The sequence below is a fragment of the Oncorhynchus masou genome, chromosome 13, assembly GCF_036934945.1.
Source record: "Oncorhynchus masou masou isolate Uvic2021 chromosome 13, UVic_Omas_1.1, whole genome shotgun sequence".
NCBI classification, from domain to species: domain Eukaryota; kingdom Metazoa; phylum Chordata; class Actinopteri; order Salmoniformes; family Salmonidae; genus Oncorhynchus; species Oncorhynchus masou.
Window position 1 is genome coordinate 61,997,509 of NC_088224.1, and position 15,653 is coordinate 62,013,161.

Genomic DNA, 15,653 nt, shown 5'->3' on the forward strand with positions numbered 1-15,653 from the left:
GCACACACACACACTCATTGGCACTACTTATACTTACTGTTATACTTGTGAGTGAAAAGAGAGGGAGGGGGACAAGAAAGTCCTTATGCCGCAACTGTGTAGAGAAGCAGGAAGGATTCAGGGCAAACAACAGCAAAACATCAACAGCTGAGCTGACTATCTCACATTCCTTTCCTTTTCTGTGTAATCTCCAACTAGGACTGGACAATGACAGCATGCGGGGGAAAAAACACTTCCCATATTCTGAAAAGTGCACAAGGCTGCATATGAAAATACAAAACAGTACTCATCGCATTACAGTTGCAGTACTCTGTCCCAAACTTTGTGATGGATTACTATGAAAAAATCGGAAAATTAATGAAACACACACAACAAAGAGTCGGACGAAAGGTGAGTGCAGTTCGCCGATCTTAATCTTCCATTTATCCTAACCCCCTTTTTCCCCTCCGCTATCCCCTGCTTGCTTTCTCCATTCTTTCCATCCTTCTTTGCACTTACCTTTGTCTGTGTCCAGCGTAGTCTGTCTGGCTGAATGCGGGTGTCATGGAGAGGGAGCAAATGTTCTGGCGTTTGGGGAAGGCATTGTCAAAGCCACGGCTATCTATTGTGTCTGTGTGGCTGACTCTCCCTCTCTCCTCTCTCTCTCCCTCCGCTCTCCCAATCCTGGGCCTCTCTCAGCTCTGGAGCGAGGGATTGACAGAGAGAGAAAAGAAGAAGAGAAGCGTGGCGGCGATTTGGCAGCTGCCCGGTGCCCAGCTGCATTGGAAAAATCCTGCCGCCTTTTCCTTTGCGGTGGTTCCCTCCCGGAGTGGTTTGTTTGGGGGACTGGTGTCCTGGGTGGGTGTCTAGCTACACTCCCCTGCGGCAGAGCTGGCTGCTGGGGCTGTGACTGTGGCTGTACCTCCTGGAGAGCTGAGGAATGGAGGTCTGGCCACAGTGAGTTCTCCCTCTCTCTCTCACATTGTCCCCTATCCCCTTAACCGGTAGCTGAACTGCCAAAACCTCCACCTTATCATATACCTCTTCATTCTGTCTCTCGCTCATCCCCCTCGTCCAGCTCTCCACTGGGTAAAGATAGTTTTGAATTACCTCTTACCTGTCAGTTGTTACTAAGTGCTTTTTAAGTGCATGTTTCCCTTAAATTGAGTGTTAAAATGTAGTGTTAGAGCCGTTCACCTATAGGGGCCGTGGATCTAAAGAGTGCATGTTTCTGTTTAGTAAATCAGTGAGCATTTTCTGTTTGCTCGGAGAGCAAGGTAAAATTGAGGCCGTTGGTAAATGTATCCACACAACCACCAGTCACACACAAATGCACGATGTGACAGTTTGGATCTTTTATATTGTTATTGTGCGTCAGGACTTTTACCAAAGAATACACAACTATGAAGGATAGCTCAACCTTTGGAAGCAAAGCGCACTTCCTCCTATCATTTCCTGACTCTGTCTGTGACTTGATTTTATTGCTGTAGATGTTCATAACTTAAAGGACAGAGCTCAAATACTTAACTGATAGATTTACAGAGCCGAAGGTTTTGGTACTGACTCAAATTGTTCTGAATTGAATGACATGTTTCAACAAATAATACATGTTTGTTTTACTGATGAAAGATGGTAAAAAAAAGTGAGAGAATTTGATGGTTCAGTTAATTTCGATAATATGGTGCCTGTTTGTTCTTGATAAGATGCTGTTGATTTTGTTTCTCAATTTTGACTGCTTTAAAAAACTGTTTTTAAGTTCTACTCCCACAATAAAGAAACTATACTGTGGCATTACAGCTGTCATCTGAAGCTAGTATAATGTCTTTTCAATCTCCTATATTTCAGCTTCAGAAATGTAAAATAGACCATCTAGCAACTTTGTAACTCAACCTATCGTCTTAGTTAGCAGATTTAAAATGTATTAAATAATTATCAGGATCTTGCCGTATTCCTCCCCTGTAGTTCAGTATTAGATTTGTTTTTGTCAGGGTGCATACTTGAGCTTCTACCAACTGGTGTTGATATGCAGCAGTCTGAAATTGATTAAACAGTCTTGAATGCCAGACAACCAATAGTCTAACACTCAGGTTTGATTTGCTGAAATGACATTCGAGCAGATGCCAGATGTGACGATTTCCTGAAAGGCAGCCAACGCGTGCAATTCAAATGGTAATTCTAAATCATTATAGTATAAGTCAAGAAACCTGATCATGGTTGCACATAATGGCATGGTAGATGAAACAGAGACTATTTCTGGAATCAATCATTAGGATTTATTTTTGATTGTTTTATGTAGATTGGATATGATTTGTTATCACGATTGCTGAGGCTTCCTAAAAAGAGCAATCTGAACTCTTTGGTTCTGAGGAGACCCCTGTTATATATACTAGTAAAGCACTGGCAAATACATTTTCCATTTCTTTTGTTGAGAAAACGTGTGATTATTTAGCCACAAAAAAAGTGTTTGACGGAAAACTAAAGGAGACTAGAGAGAGACAGGGAGAGAGGAAGAAAGAGAGAGAGAGAAACTTTTGTACTTTACAATTTGAAAAGTACAATTAAATAGACATATATTTCAAAGTAGTAAATTTAGCATAAAGCAAAAATCTTTACAATGATGTATTCTTTTAACTCGCTAAATTTTGTAGGATTACTGTAGAAATCGCCCCTTTAGAATTCTACATTTACATTACATTTAAGTCATTTAGCAGTCATTTATAGTGCATAGTCAGTAAATTGTATACTTTCTTCATTATAGCCTCTGAGATTGTGAGAATACTTTCAACCAATAGATAATATTACATGTTATTTATAAAAGTGGACAGATTCATTCAGTTGCCAAATGTTCTTACCTAAAGTGTTAGTGCTCGGCGTGTAGTATGTCTGACTGTCCAGGAGAGGGGGAAAGGAAACATCTTTATTCAGTGAATGAAATCTCTCCGTTGAACTGCACTTCTGATCTTCCCAGCTCTGAGTCCCAGTACAGCAGACCAGTACCCATTTACACAAAGCTTCTCAATTTAAGAGTGCTGGTCTAGGATCAGCTCCTACCTGTCCATGTCATTGTATTTATTAAATGCTTTTTGAACACAGGCCCAGATCTGAGAGAGGTCTGGTTGATTTAATGGTAGAGGGGCACTATCATAAAACAACTATCTTTGGCCAAGCTGTTTTTTTTTATGCATTTCAGAATACCATTTCTTAAATAAGTATGAGCAATGTACATGAATGGTGCATGGCATATGTCTGCCTAGTATTAAGCCAAGATCAAGTAGTAGCTAATATGGAAAATTGCAATTTTGTTGCATAAGCCAGTCATGTTTAGTCAAGATCATGATCTAGAATTTATACTTAACACATTCTATTTCTATAATAATGATGCAAGGATTTTGTAAAGACAAAAGTGGTTTTAGTTTTTAAAGTTGAGATTATTCCATAGGAACTACTTACTGTACTATGTGTCTTCATTAGAAAATAAGCTTTAAGAAGGAAATGCTTATGGAATTCTTTACCAGATAATTGGTTTGATTTTTACAATGATTTACTAACAAATAGCATTACATTTTTTTGTGATCTGGATTTAAATTGTACTGAAGAATGTTTGATGGAAAATATTTATTTTTGTATACTATAGTAAATGGTAAATGTAAAATAAACAGAATCAAATCAATATAAATAGCAATATCAGTAGTTTCTAGTTTTACCATAGGCTCCGGGGTTTTCACAATTGTTAAGCCGAGCTAGTTTTATGTAGAATCTCACTTTGTTCTCACTTTAAAAAAAAGAAGAAATTCACTCTGCATAATTTACCATTGTTGGAGTTCCCTTTACATGTGTGTTTCTAGAGACACAGAGAAATATGTGTTTGATTACCAGACTTAACTCGGCTCCTTTCAGTTTTCTCCCAACTTTTCAACACATAAATTATTAACGTTAAATAAACCACACATCTTGCAAACGTTCAAAAATCTGTACTTGATCCCAGGCTTTAAATAATAAACACTTTGTCAGCCTGTTGCTTTTATTCACAGATAATGTAAAGTTTGTGATGATTCAAAAACCCAGTTGAAGTGATAGGTAGTGTTGCATTGGTTCAGCGTTAGAGTAGAGTAGAGCAGGACGAGACTGTATGGCACAAAGAGAGACGGGACGTTGATTTGTTCCCGTTTTGTAAGCCCCCTCATTCCCCCCTGCCCCCCCTCTCTCTCCCTCTCTCTCCCTCTCTCTCTCTCTCTCTCTCTCTCTCTGTCTCTCTGTCTCTCTGTCTCTCTCTCTCTCTGTCTCTCTCTCTCTCTCTTTCTCTCTCTCCCAAGCAGTGTAAACACACAGCTCCAGAGGAATGTTGGACTCTCTGACCTCACAGCAAACACTCTGGTGCAGTTCACTCAGTTCAGCCTGGCCGTGCAGTGCTCCGAGTGCAGCCAGCTCCTCTCCCCTCGCCTAGCCCCTCTCCTCTCTCTCCTCTCCCCTCGCCGCTCCTCTCCTATTTGAGCCAGTGTGAGACAGAGAGAGAGGGGATGAGGGAGAGAGAAACAGAGCGGCCAGATTCCTTCCTGCTCTCTCTCTCTCGCTCTCTCCGTGGCGGGCGAACCCCATTGTGTGCAGTGCCTGGCACACTGCAACCCCCCCCCCCCACCCCCTCCCCAATGCCCTCTTCCCCCCTCTCCCCTTTAACTGTCACTCCTCACAACTCCTCATTACGTCCACACAGAGCCACACACACCACAGTAGCTTGCAATTCCTGGAAATATGTTATGTGGCACGGAGACCAAGGTAGTGTCCCTGCCTGGGCGATTGGTTGTGCACTGAAAGGCAGCTGTAAAGCGTTGAAAAGCAAAGGGTTACTGCCTTAATGGTGTTTGTATTTGCCTGTGATTTGGACCTCTCCCCATAGTGTTAGATTGCATAGCTTATCTTTCTGTGGCGCAGGACAAGCAGAACCTTTAAGCTGCTTCCTGACCATGCAGTCACCACCAGCAAACTGACAGACAAGAGTGGATCAGCTAAAGTTAGATCAAAGCCGACAGCATCTGTCAGTGTGTGTAAAGGCAGTGTAACATGAATGTTTGACCTCCTCTCTCTTTCTGGGCCAGTCAGACTGGGCTCAGTCATGTTTAGCAGATACAGCAAGCCACCCCTACACACATACTGTACATATACACAGACCAATGTGCGCACATGCACGCTCGCACACGTGTGTACACACAGATATATGCATTTATACACACACACACACACACACACACACACACACACACACACACACACCCACACACACACACACACACCACACACACACACACACACACACACACACACACACACACACACACACACACACACACACACACACACACACACAACTGCCGATGCTGGAGGGCTGATATTTAATGTGTCTGGGATGGGTGGGGAAGCTGTCAGGGCAGGGAGCAATGTGAGCCATACATTCATTCCTCTGGGCGACCTCTCATACAATAGACAAATGTGTTTTTTTTCACTGAACCAAAAGTGTTTTCACTGTGGTTTCCTTAGGTACTGTCATGGCACGGTGGCTTATCCAGTGCTGTCATTTCATACACATTTGCATCCTGTAGCTCCAACTCCAAAAAGTTCTGGGACACTGTGAAGTCCATGGAGAACAAGAGCACCTCCTCCCAGCTGCCCACTGCACTGGGGCTAGGTAACACGGTCACCACCGATAAATCCATGATTATCGAAAACTTCAACAAGCATTTCTCAACGGCTGGCCATGCCTTCCGCCTGGCTACTCCAATCTCGGCCAACAGCTCCCCACAGCTACTCGCCCAAGCCTCTCCAGGTTCTCCTTTACCCAAATCCAAATAGCAGATGTTCTGAAAGCGCTGCAGACCTGGACCCGTACAAATCAGCTGGGCTTGACAATCTGGACCCTCTATTTCTGAAACTATCCGCCGCCATTGTCGCAACCTCTATTACCAGCCTGTTCAACCTCTCTTTCATATCGTCTGAGATCCCCAAGGATTGGAAAGCTGCCGCAGTCATCCCCCTCTTCAAAGGGGGAGACACCCTGGACCCAAACTGTTACAGACCTATATCCATCCTGCCCTGCCTATCTAAGGTCTTCAAAAGCCAAGTCAACAAACAGGTCACTGACCATCTCGAATCCCACCGTACCTTCTCCGCTGTGCAATCTGGTTTCCGAGCCGGTCACGGGTGCACCTCAGCCATGCTCAAGGTACTAAACGATATCATAAAAGCCATTGATAAAAGACAGTACTGTGCAGCCGTCTTCATCGACCTTGCCAAGGCTTTCGACTCTGTCAATCACCATATTATTATCGGCAGACTCAGTAGCCTCGGTTTTTCTGATGACTGCCTTGCCCGGTTCACCAACTACTTTGCAGACAGAGTTCAGTGTGTCAAATCGGAGGGCATGCTGTCCGGTCCTCTGGCAGTCTCTATGGTGCCACAGGGTTCAATTCTCGGGCCGACTCTTTTCTCTGTATATATCAATGATGTTGCTCTTGCTGCGGGCGATTCCCTGATCCACCTCTATGCAGAAAACACCATTCTGTATACTTCCGGCCCGTCCTTGGATACTGTGCTATCTAACCTCCAAACGAGCTTCAATGCCATACAACACTCCTTCCGTGGCCTCCAACTGCTCTTAAACGCTAGTAAAACCAAATACATGCTCTTCAACCGTTCACTGCCTGCACCCTCACGCCCGACGAGCATCAACACCCTGGATGGTTCCGACCTTGAATATGTGGACATCTATAAGTACCTAGGTGTCTGGCTAGACTGTAAACTCTCCTTGCAGACTCATATCAAACATCTCCAATCGAAAATCAAATCTAGAGTCGGCTTTCTATTCCGCAACAAAGCCTCCTTCACTCACGCCGCCAAACTTACCCTAGAAAAATCCTACCGATCCTCGACTTCGGAGATGTCATCTACAAAATAGCTACCAACACTCTACTCAGCAAACTGGATGTAGTTTATCACAGAGCCATCCGTTTTGTCACTAAAGTACCTTATACCACCCACCACTGCGACCTGTATGCTCTAGTCGGCTGGCCCTCACTACATATTCGTCGCCAGACCCACTGGCTCCAGGTCATCTACAAGTCCATGCTAGGTAAAGCTCCGCCTTATCTCAGTTCACTGGTCACAATGGCAACACCCACCCGTAGCACGCGCTCCAGCAGGTGTATCTCACTGATCATCCCTAAAGCCAACACCTCATTTGGCCGCCTTTCCTTCCAGTTCTCTGCTGCCTGTGACTGGAACAAATTGCAAACATCGCTGAAGTTGGAGACTTTTTTATCTCCCTCACCAACTTCAAACATCTGCTATCTGAGCAGCTAACCGATCGCTGCAGCTGTACATAGTCTATCGGTAAATAGCCCACCCAATTTTACCTACCTCATCCCCATACTGTTTTTATTTATTTACTTTTCTGCTCTTTTGCACACCAATATCTCTACCTGTACATGACCATCTGATCATTTATCACTCCAGTGTTAATCTGCAAAATTGTAATTATTCGCCTACCTCCTCATGCCTTTTGCACACAATGTATATAGACTCTCTTTTTTCTGTGTTATTGACTTGTTAATTGTTTACTCCATGTGCAACTCTGTGTTGTCTGTTCACACTGCTATGCTTTATCTTGGCCAGGTCGCAGTTGCAAATGAGAACTTGTTCTCAACTAGCCTACCTGGTTAAATAAAGGTGAAATAAAAAAAATAAAAAAAATACACATCCCCATTTCACTGCAGCTTTCATTTTATGAACCTAATTTACCCTGGTATTTGGTTTTATGACACTACAGAGACATATGTTACATTCATAGAATGCCTTTTATGATCCCTAATATCATTACCTCACGTATGTCTACGTTATGCCGGCACCATATAAATCCTGTTGACAGGGTAGGCCTGCACCCGAAGAACGACTGGATTATCTTGGCTGTTACAAGTGCATCTTTAAATGCTCATCTCTGTCTATGGTTGCTTCCCAAACGGCATCCTATTTTCTTTTTAGTGCACTATATAGGACATAGGGTGCCACTTGGGACGCATCCTCTGTCTATGGAGATGGCTGGGGAAGAGGGTGGGCGCCAAGCAGCTAGCTGCAAGACTCGTCTCATTTCTTTAAGCTGAGTAAACGCAGCTCGGGAGTTTGGGAGCCGGAGATACCAGGGAAGAATTTCACCTGAACAAAGAGGCTGGTTGTGTTGGCGCTCCACCAGGGGCTTGATCTCTGTGAGCTGTAATTTAACAGAGAAAAGGACAGTGTTCAGTAGAGGGAGGGATGGAGGGAAGGAGGGTGGGAGGGATTCCCAGCTTTTCCCATCATCTGATTTTTTCTCAAATGATCTATTTCAATAAGCACCGCACAGCAACCCCATCTAAACAGTCATTTCAAGATGTCCGCCAGTTTTAGTTACTCATAACCATGTGCTGTGTCAATATCAAATTGTATGTAATTATGTTTTTAGATTAAGATTGTTGCTGTCATCGTGAACCTCACTGATCAGAACCCTAACCCTGTTTTATTGTATGGCGTTGAACCTGGTATGGTCCTCTCTGGAGAATAATTTGTTAAAGGGGACAGAGGGGTTACTCTGTCCTCTGCTGGTGGGTGTTGGCTAGTGCAGCAGGTTCATGACCAGAAAGTGGCTTTGGACTGGTGAAAGTCGTTTTAGCTTCAAGGTGGTGTTCATATGACAGCAATTCATTTTGATTGTCGTTACAGAGGGAAAAGTATGATTGCTGCATTTGTCATACATTTCCCTTAAGTTGCACTTTTGTTGCATGTTCAGTAAAAGTCAGCAACTTCACAGAAGTATAATAAATTCATACAAATATGACATGGCTGTCATGGCTTTATCATTATAATGATCTGTCTTCCTCCACTATGCGAATGAGAAGCACACCATTTAAAGTCAATTATGGACACTGAGTATGAATATGTATGCCAATGTATATGAATGTGCCTATGTACTGCATATGTCTATGGGTGTGAATAGGTATGTGTATGTTTGAAGCCTATGCAGGCAGCCAGTGTCCGTGGACTAGGAGGAGGACTGATGGCCAGGCAAAGAGAAGCAGATGGCTGGAAATATAGACTGCTAAATTATTCATCAGGTTTGGAGCCTTGGGATGAATGGGAAGCTAGCTAGAGTGGACGGTTTTATTTGCTAGGAGTTGGTGGAGGACTCAGAGAGAGAGAAGTGGTGGGGGAGTGGGTGGGCAGAGAGAAAGAGAGAGATTGAGGTGGGGGGAAGAGATACTGTATACAGTCTAGAATACAAGCTGTTCTGCACTCATAGTTAAGCGTGCATAAATTGAACATTATTCCCTTTTGATGCACTTTTCTCTCTGTGCTTATTCTGACCTTGAATTTAAGCATGAGAATAGCATGCTATTCACCCGCTATTCATTCGGCTTGCAGATGTAAGTAATGAAGGTGTGGTGGAGGTGTGTCTACAGATACCATATTCTGAGCTTGACTCCGATCTTGAATAATTCCACCACCTTTACTTGCAAGGTTGAGCCAACCTGCCGGTTCAAAGTCGAAAATCATCGACTTATTTTCTCCTATAGAAATAACAGCATTCTCGACGCACTTTCATTTATAAATTGATAAGAGCTATTGATAATAGCTAGATCAATTAGTGATCCGCTTGGAGAAGGGAATTGTAAATACACATCGAAATAGTTTTAGATCATTTTTTTCTTATGATCCCGGAAGACGAATGTGAAACCAGTCACATTGAAACAAACTGAAAATTATATTAACATGAAATGTATTGTGGCCCCTTTTCCACAGTGAAGTAGCTGTGCCATTATTCAGAATTGTAACTGCGTGCCATCATAATTTGCGTGGATGAAATTTGTAGAGCCACGCAATAGGCTTCTGTGGGGCTGAACCTGCTGAGTTTATTTATCCGCTTTAGAACGTTTAAATTATATACCCGGGCTTTTCTCTGTTTTATTTTATAATTTCTACCATGTTAAATATTAGTCACTATCGGGAACCATCGTCAGTAATACCCACATACATTTATAACTGTCACTTAGGTGTTGGTTTTCTTCCATCTGTAGTCTACATTCTGCATCATTCCATTCCGTTGACGTTTCCTCTGTCACGTCTGTGTAGTTGTTCCTGAGGGTCACTAACATTACCGGATCATATTAGGTTAATGTTGGGACATGTAGCCTCTATGAATCATTATGGAACTCAGACCACAAGTAGCAGGTTAAACCTGGAGCCTCTGGAGCCTGGCACTGGTTCATGATGACTGGACCTTTGTCACACAGTTCCATGAACAGTGAGAATTAGAGTAGATTAATAGAAATTTTGTTCAACACCTAGTGTACACTTTTTTTCCACCTTTTAATGAAAAACTATACTTTCTAGAAACATTTAACAAGACTAGGCCAACAAAAGAGGACATATAGACACAACTTTTAACGTTTAAAGTTTGCCAAAATAATCTATAAGATTAGAGTATTTTTAAATCTACCAGTTGGTGCTGAAAAGAAGACAAAGACGCATAGATGGCATTCTATCATTGATCCCTATACTCTGAACCGGTTCTCTCTATGTATTCTAGTCTGTTGACATTTAAAGGGATGGCCTAAGATAAATGTACAAAAAAATGCCATGAGAAAATCTGTTGGTCAGTAAGTGGGAGGGTTTTCAGCAGTTTAATTAAATGTATTCAGCGCGTAAGGGAACCACGCCTGCAAAGCTCATTACGCACCTGCGTAAGTTATTAGTCTGAGAAATGCCTAGGAAAGGTGTGCCTAGGAACAGCGTACATTTCCTGAGTTGGAATCGGCCCCTTACTGTTTTGCATGTTGTCTACATTACTGTAAATGGGATGAGCATGATTACACACAATATTTCAAGAGAGGCTCATTACATGGTGTTGAAGTAAGATAGCGTTTCACTTTATTCATGATCCATTTTTGTTGCAAGCTGCATCTGATGCGTGACACATTAAGTGTATTATTATTTACCTTGGGCCCAATTCAGACTCCTTTCCTACGCATGGATTTCCTACACACTTCTAAATTGTTGGTATTCAGACTTACCTTATGCAGGTACATAACAGGCTTTCCATACATGGCTCGCTTGCGAGCACTGAATACATTTAATTCAACTGCTGAAAGCCCTCCCACTGAAAGCCCTCCCAACTGCTGAAAGCCCTCCCACTGAAAGCCCTCCAAACTGCTGAAAGCCCTCCCAACTGCTGAAAGCCCTCCCACTGAAAGCCCTCCCAACTGCTGAAAGCCCTCCCACTGAAAGCCCTCCCAACTGCTGAAAGCCCTCCCACTGAAAGCCCTCCCAACTGCTGAAAGCCCTCCCACTGAAAGCCCTCCCAACTGCTGAAAGCCCTCCCACTGAAAGCCCTCCCAACTGCTGAAAGCCCTCCCAACTGCTGAAAGCCCTCCCAACTGCTGAAAGCCCTCCCACTGAAAGCCCTCCCAACTGCTGAAAGCCCTCCCACTGAAAGCCCTCCCAACTGCTGAAAGCCCTCCCACTGAAAGCCCTCCCAACTGCTGAAAGCCCTCCCACTGAAAGCCCTCCCAACTGCTGAAAGCCCTCCCAACTGCTGAAAGCCCTCCCACTGAAAGCCCTCCCAACTGCTGAAAGCCCTCCCACTGAAAGCCCTCCCAACTGCTGAAAGCCCTCCCACTGAAAGCCCTCCCAACTGCTGAAAGCCCTCCCACTGAAAGCCCTCCCAACTGCTGAAAGCCCTCCCACTGAAAGCCATCCCAACTGCTGAAAGCCCTCCCACTGAAAGCCCTCCCAACTGCTGAAAGCCCTCCCACTGAAAGCCCTCCCAACTGCTGAAAGCCCTCAAACTTGAGTTTTCATTCAATGGGGTTTTTATTACATTTATCATAAATCCATCCATTTCAATTTGGTGTACCTTTAATTAGAGTCAATCGAATATATGGAGAGAACAGTCCAGAATATTAGGGATCAATTGAAGGTGCGACATAGGATTATTTTTTATTTTTGCTTTGTAATTTCAGAATATGTTCATTTTATATCTGGTGCTAATAGTGGAATGATAGATTTCACAGTATTACTTACGTGCCAGTGTTGTGGTTTCGCTGTGATATTCATTCGCGTATGGTTTTCTTTCGTCGGAGCAGCATCTGTCTAGTGGAAATCATTCATTTCCTGATTGCAAAAATTCTACACTGTTCGCTCAATTTCAGTTTAGTGTAGAGAATCATTGTATCATCTAAATCTCTGTGAAATATTTTTTCAATAACAGAAAATATAGATTTTATAGCTGTTTGAAGCTGGTGGACCAAAACCAAAAGTAACTTTCATTTTTGGTTCACCAGTTTTAAATAGCTGTAAAAATGATATTTGTTCTTTTTGAAAATAGTTTTCGCCCCAAATGAATAGTGGGTGAATAGAATGCTATTCTCATGCTTAAATTCAAGGTCAGAATATGCTTAGCGAGAAAAGTACATGGAAAGGGAATACATTCCATTTGCGTTCACTTAACTCGGGTCAGCATGACTTACAGTGACTTCAAAAAGTATTCACCTCTTAACTCTTTCCACATTTTGTTGTGTTACAGCCTCACTGATCTACACACAATACCCCATAATGTGAAAGTGGAATTTTGTTTGTAGACATTTTTTTAAATTAATAAAAATGTAAAGCCGAAATGTCTTCAGTCAATAGGTATTCAAGTCAATAGGTATTCAAAAATGTGCTTAACAAATCGTATTTTTTCAATTTTATCTTTATTTAACTAGGAAAGTCAGTTAAGAACAAATTCTTATTTACAATGACTGCCTACTGGGGAACACTGGGTTAACGGCCTTGTTCAGGGGCAGAACGACAGATTTTTTACCTTGTCAGCTCGGGGATTCAGTCCAGCAACCTTTCAGTTACTGGCCCAATGCTCTAACCACTAGGTTACCTGCCGCCCCCACACATAATAAGTTGCAAGGATTCATTCCATGTTCAATAATAGTGGTCAATACACCCAGTCCTTACAAAGATACAAACGTCCTTCCTAACTCAGTTGCTGGAGAGGAAGGAAACTGCTCAGGGATTTCACCATGAGGCCAATGATGATTTTAAAACAGTTACAGAGTTTAATGGTATGAGAAATCATTGTAGTTACTCCACAATACTAACCTAAATGACAGAGTGAAACGAAGGATGCCTGTACAGAATAAAATATTGAAAAACATGCATCCTGTTTGCAACAAGGCGCTTAAGTAATACTGCAAAAATGTGGAAAATAAATTAACTTTTTGTCTTGAATACAAAGTGTTATGTTTGGGGCAAATCCAACACAACACATCACTGAGTACCACTCTTCATATTTTCAAGCATGGTGGCATCATGTTATGGGTATGCATGTTATTGGCATGGACTAGGGAGATTTTTTATGATAAAAAGAAATGGAATACAGATATAAGCAAAGGCAAAATCAGAGTTTGATTGAGAAGTTTTAAAATAATAATGGTTCAATATTGTACATGCGCCGAATAGTGTAGACTTTACTGTGAAATGCTTGCTTATGAGCCCTTTCCAACGATGCAGAGTAAAAAAATAATAAGAAAAGAAAAATAGTAACACAAAAGGAATAAAATACACAAGAATGGAGCTATATACACACACTAACATAGACAAATAGACAAACACACACACACTCATTCATTCTCTCACTCACTTACTCACTCCTCTGTGGAAGAAATAGACCAGAGAGGAAGCTTCGACCCTTCACCGAGCAAGGGCTGTCTGGTGTCATGGCAACCAGTGTGGATTACCCCACCCTCCCTCCATCAGGAAGAGAGAGAGCATGAGAGAGAGAGAGAGATGGTGGGGTTGGGGTACAGGTATGTCTATATTAGACTAATATCTTTTTATAGATCAAATATATATATTTTTGTACCTCCTTTTCTCCCCAATTTTGGAAGTTACAGTCTTGTCCCATCTCTACAACTCCCGTATGGACTTGGGAGAGGTGAAGGTCAAGAGCCATGCGTCCTCCGAAACACGAACCCGCCAAGTCACACTGCTTCTTGACACACTGCTCGCTTAACCCGGAAGCCAGCCGCACCAATGTGTCAGAGGAAACACTGTACAGCTGGCGACTGTAGTCAGCGTGTATGCACCCGGCCCAAGGACATCCCAGCCAGCCAAACCCTAACCTAACGCTGGGCCAATTGTGCGCGACACAGCCTGGGATCGAACCAGAGTCTGTAGTGACACCTCTAGCACTGCAATGCAGTGCCTCAGAGCGCTGTGTCACTCCGGAGGCCCTGGATCAAATATATTTTAGAATGTAAATACATCTAGTAGGATATTTTAAAGGATCTGATGAATCTGAAAACTGTAGCAGAGGGAGCGGAAAGGAAGGTACCAACCTGAAGATAGCTACAGGCTAGCCATAGCTTTCTGTATTTGTGCTCTGGGTGGGTATCCTGTAAAGGAAATGATGATAGATAGGCTGAATAGATGGAATAGAGCAGGGGTGTGGAACAAATTTCTCACCGCGGGACGCCTTCAGTCTTCAACGAGGTCCGGAGGGACCCACTGAAAATGTGTTATATTTCCTTGCCGTCAACGTTTGCAAAAAATAGTCCTCTGTACATCGTTTTTGGTGAATGTTTGATGCTCCCTGACTGACTAGCTTTCATTTCAGTGTTTATTAGTGAGTTGGACACAGTCAAGAAACTATGAATTTCAGTCCATTATCTTTTCTACTCAGTTTTCATTTGGTTTGAGTCATTAAAAAAATATATTGAGTTTGTTTTCCACCCCCAAAATATTATATACAGTACAGTATATATACTTTTAAAATCAAACCACCCTTGGGCTGGATTGCACCCCGTCACTATCTTTGACACTCCCGTGATAGAGTGATAGACAGGGGGGGGGGGGGGGGGGTCTTTAATAGAAGAGATGCTGAGGAGAAACAGGGTTGGCTAGAGGTTGAGAGAGGCAGGCGGACGACAGACAGAGCGACAAAGAGAAAGGAGGGAGAACGAAATGGAACGATACGAGGAGTCGGGAACGAGGAAAGGCAATGAAGATACGACAAGAGGGAGAGAGGGTGGTGTGGAGTGGCGAAAGAGAGGCAGAGAGGAGGGTGGGACATTGGGTTATTTGAGGACACACATAAAGGCTTCTCTCATACTGACATCTCTCAAAGCTCCCCTGATGACTGCAGTACACCCCGGCATCAGCCTGGAGCCATCCTTGCCCTCAGTCCACACCACCCACAACATGGGACAGGGGTTGTGTCTGAAATGGAACCCTATTCCCTAGCCTATATCCTATAGCATACTTATTTTAGGGCTCTGGTCAAAAGCACTGCACTATTAGGGAATAGGATGTCGTTTAGGATACACTTAGGTTGACAACCTGTGATACCAGTGGGAACCTACAAAACACACATTCACAGTTAAAATGTTCCTGAAATACTCATTCCTTTCCCTGTTTACCCTACAGTCAGAATAGCATCATTACCTGTCCATTTCCTATTACCTTACATCTTACACCAATGGCTGTGTCTTCTACACCAGACAGAGGAGCGCTCTACCGTTGTCAGTCAATCCGTGTCTGAGTCATGACTAGGGCGCACATAATTACACAACACCGCTATAGATGTTAACTCAAAGTACATGGCA

General features: G+C 43.0%; 1 long non-coding RNA gene across 2 annotated transcripts in view; it reads left to right on the forward strand.

Moving 5' to 3' along the window:
* The window catches only part of LOC135552784 (uncharacterized), a 121,700-nt gene that overhangs the window by 26,686 nt on the left and 79,361 nt on the right, over positions 1 to 15,653 (forward strand). Inside the window, exons 1-2 of one of the 2 annotated variants that reach the window (XR_010457504.1) lie at positions 110 to 390; positions 679 to 936. The exons of the other annotated variant lie outside the window; for it this stretch is intronic. This is a non-coding gene — a long non-coding RNA (uncharacterized LOC135552784). Of the gene's footprint in view, positions 1 to 109; positions 391 to 678; positions 937 to 15,653 lie in introns of those variants that run through there. 2 annotated transcript variants of the gene reach the window in all.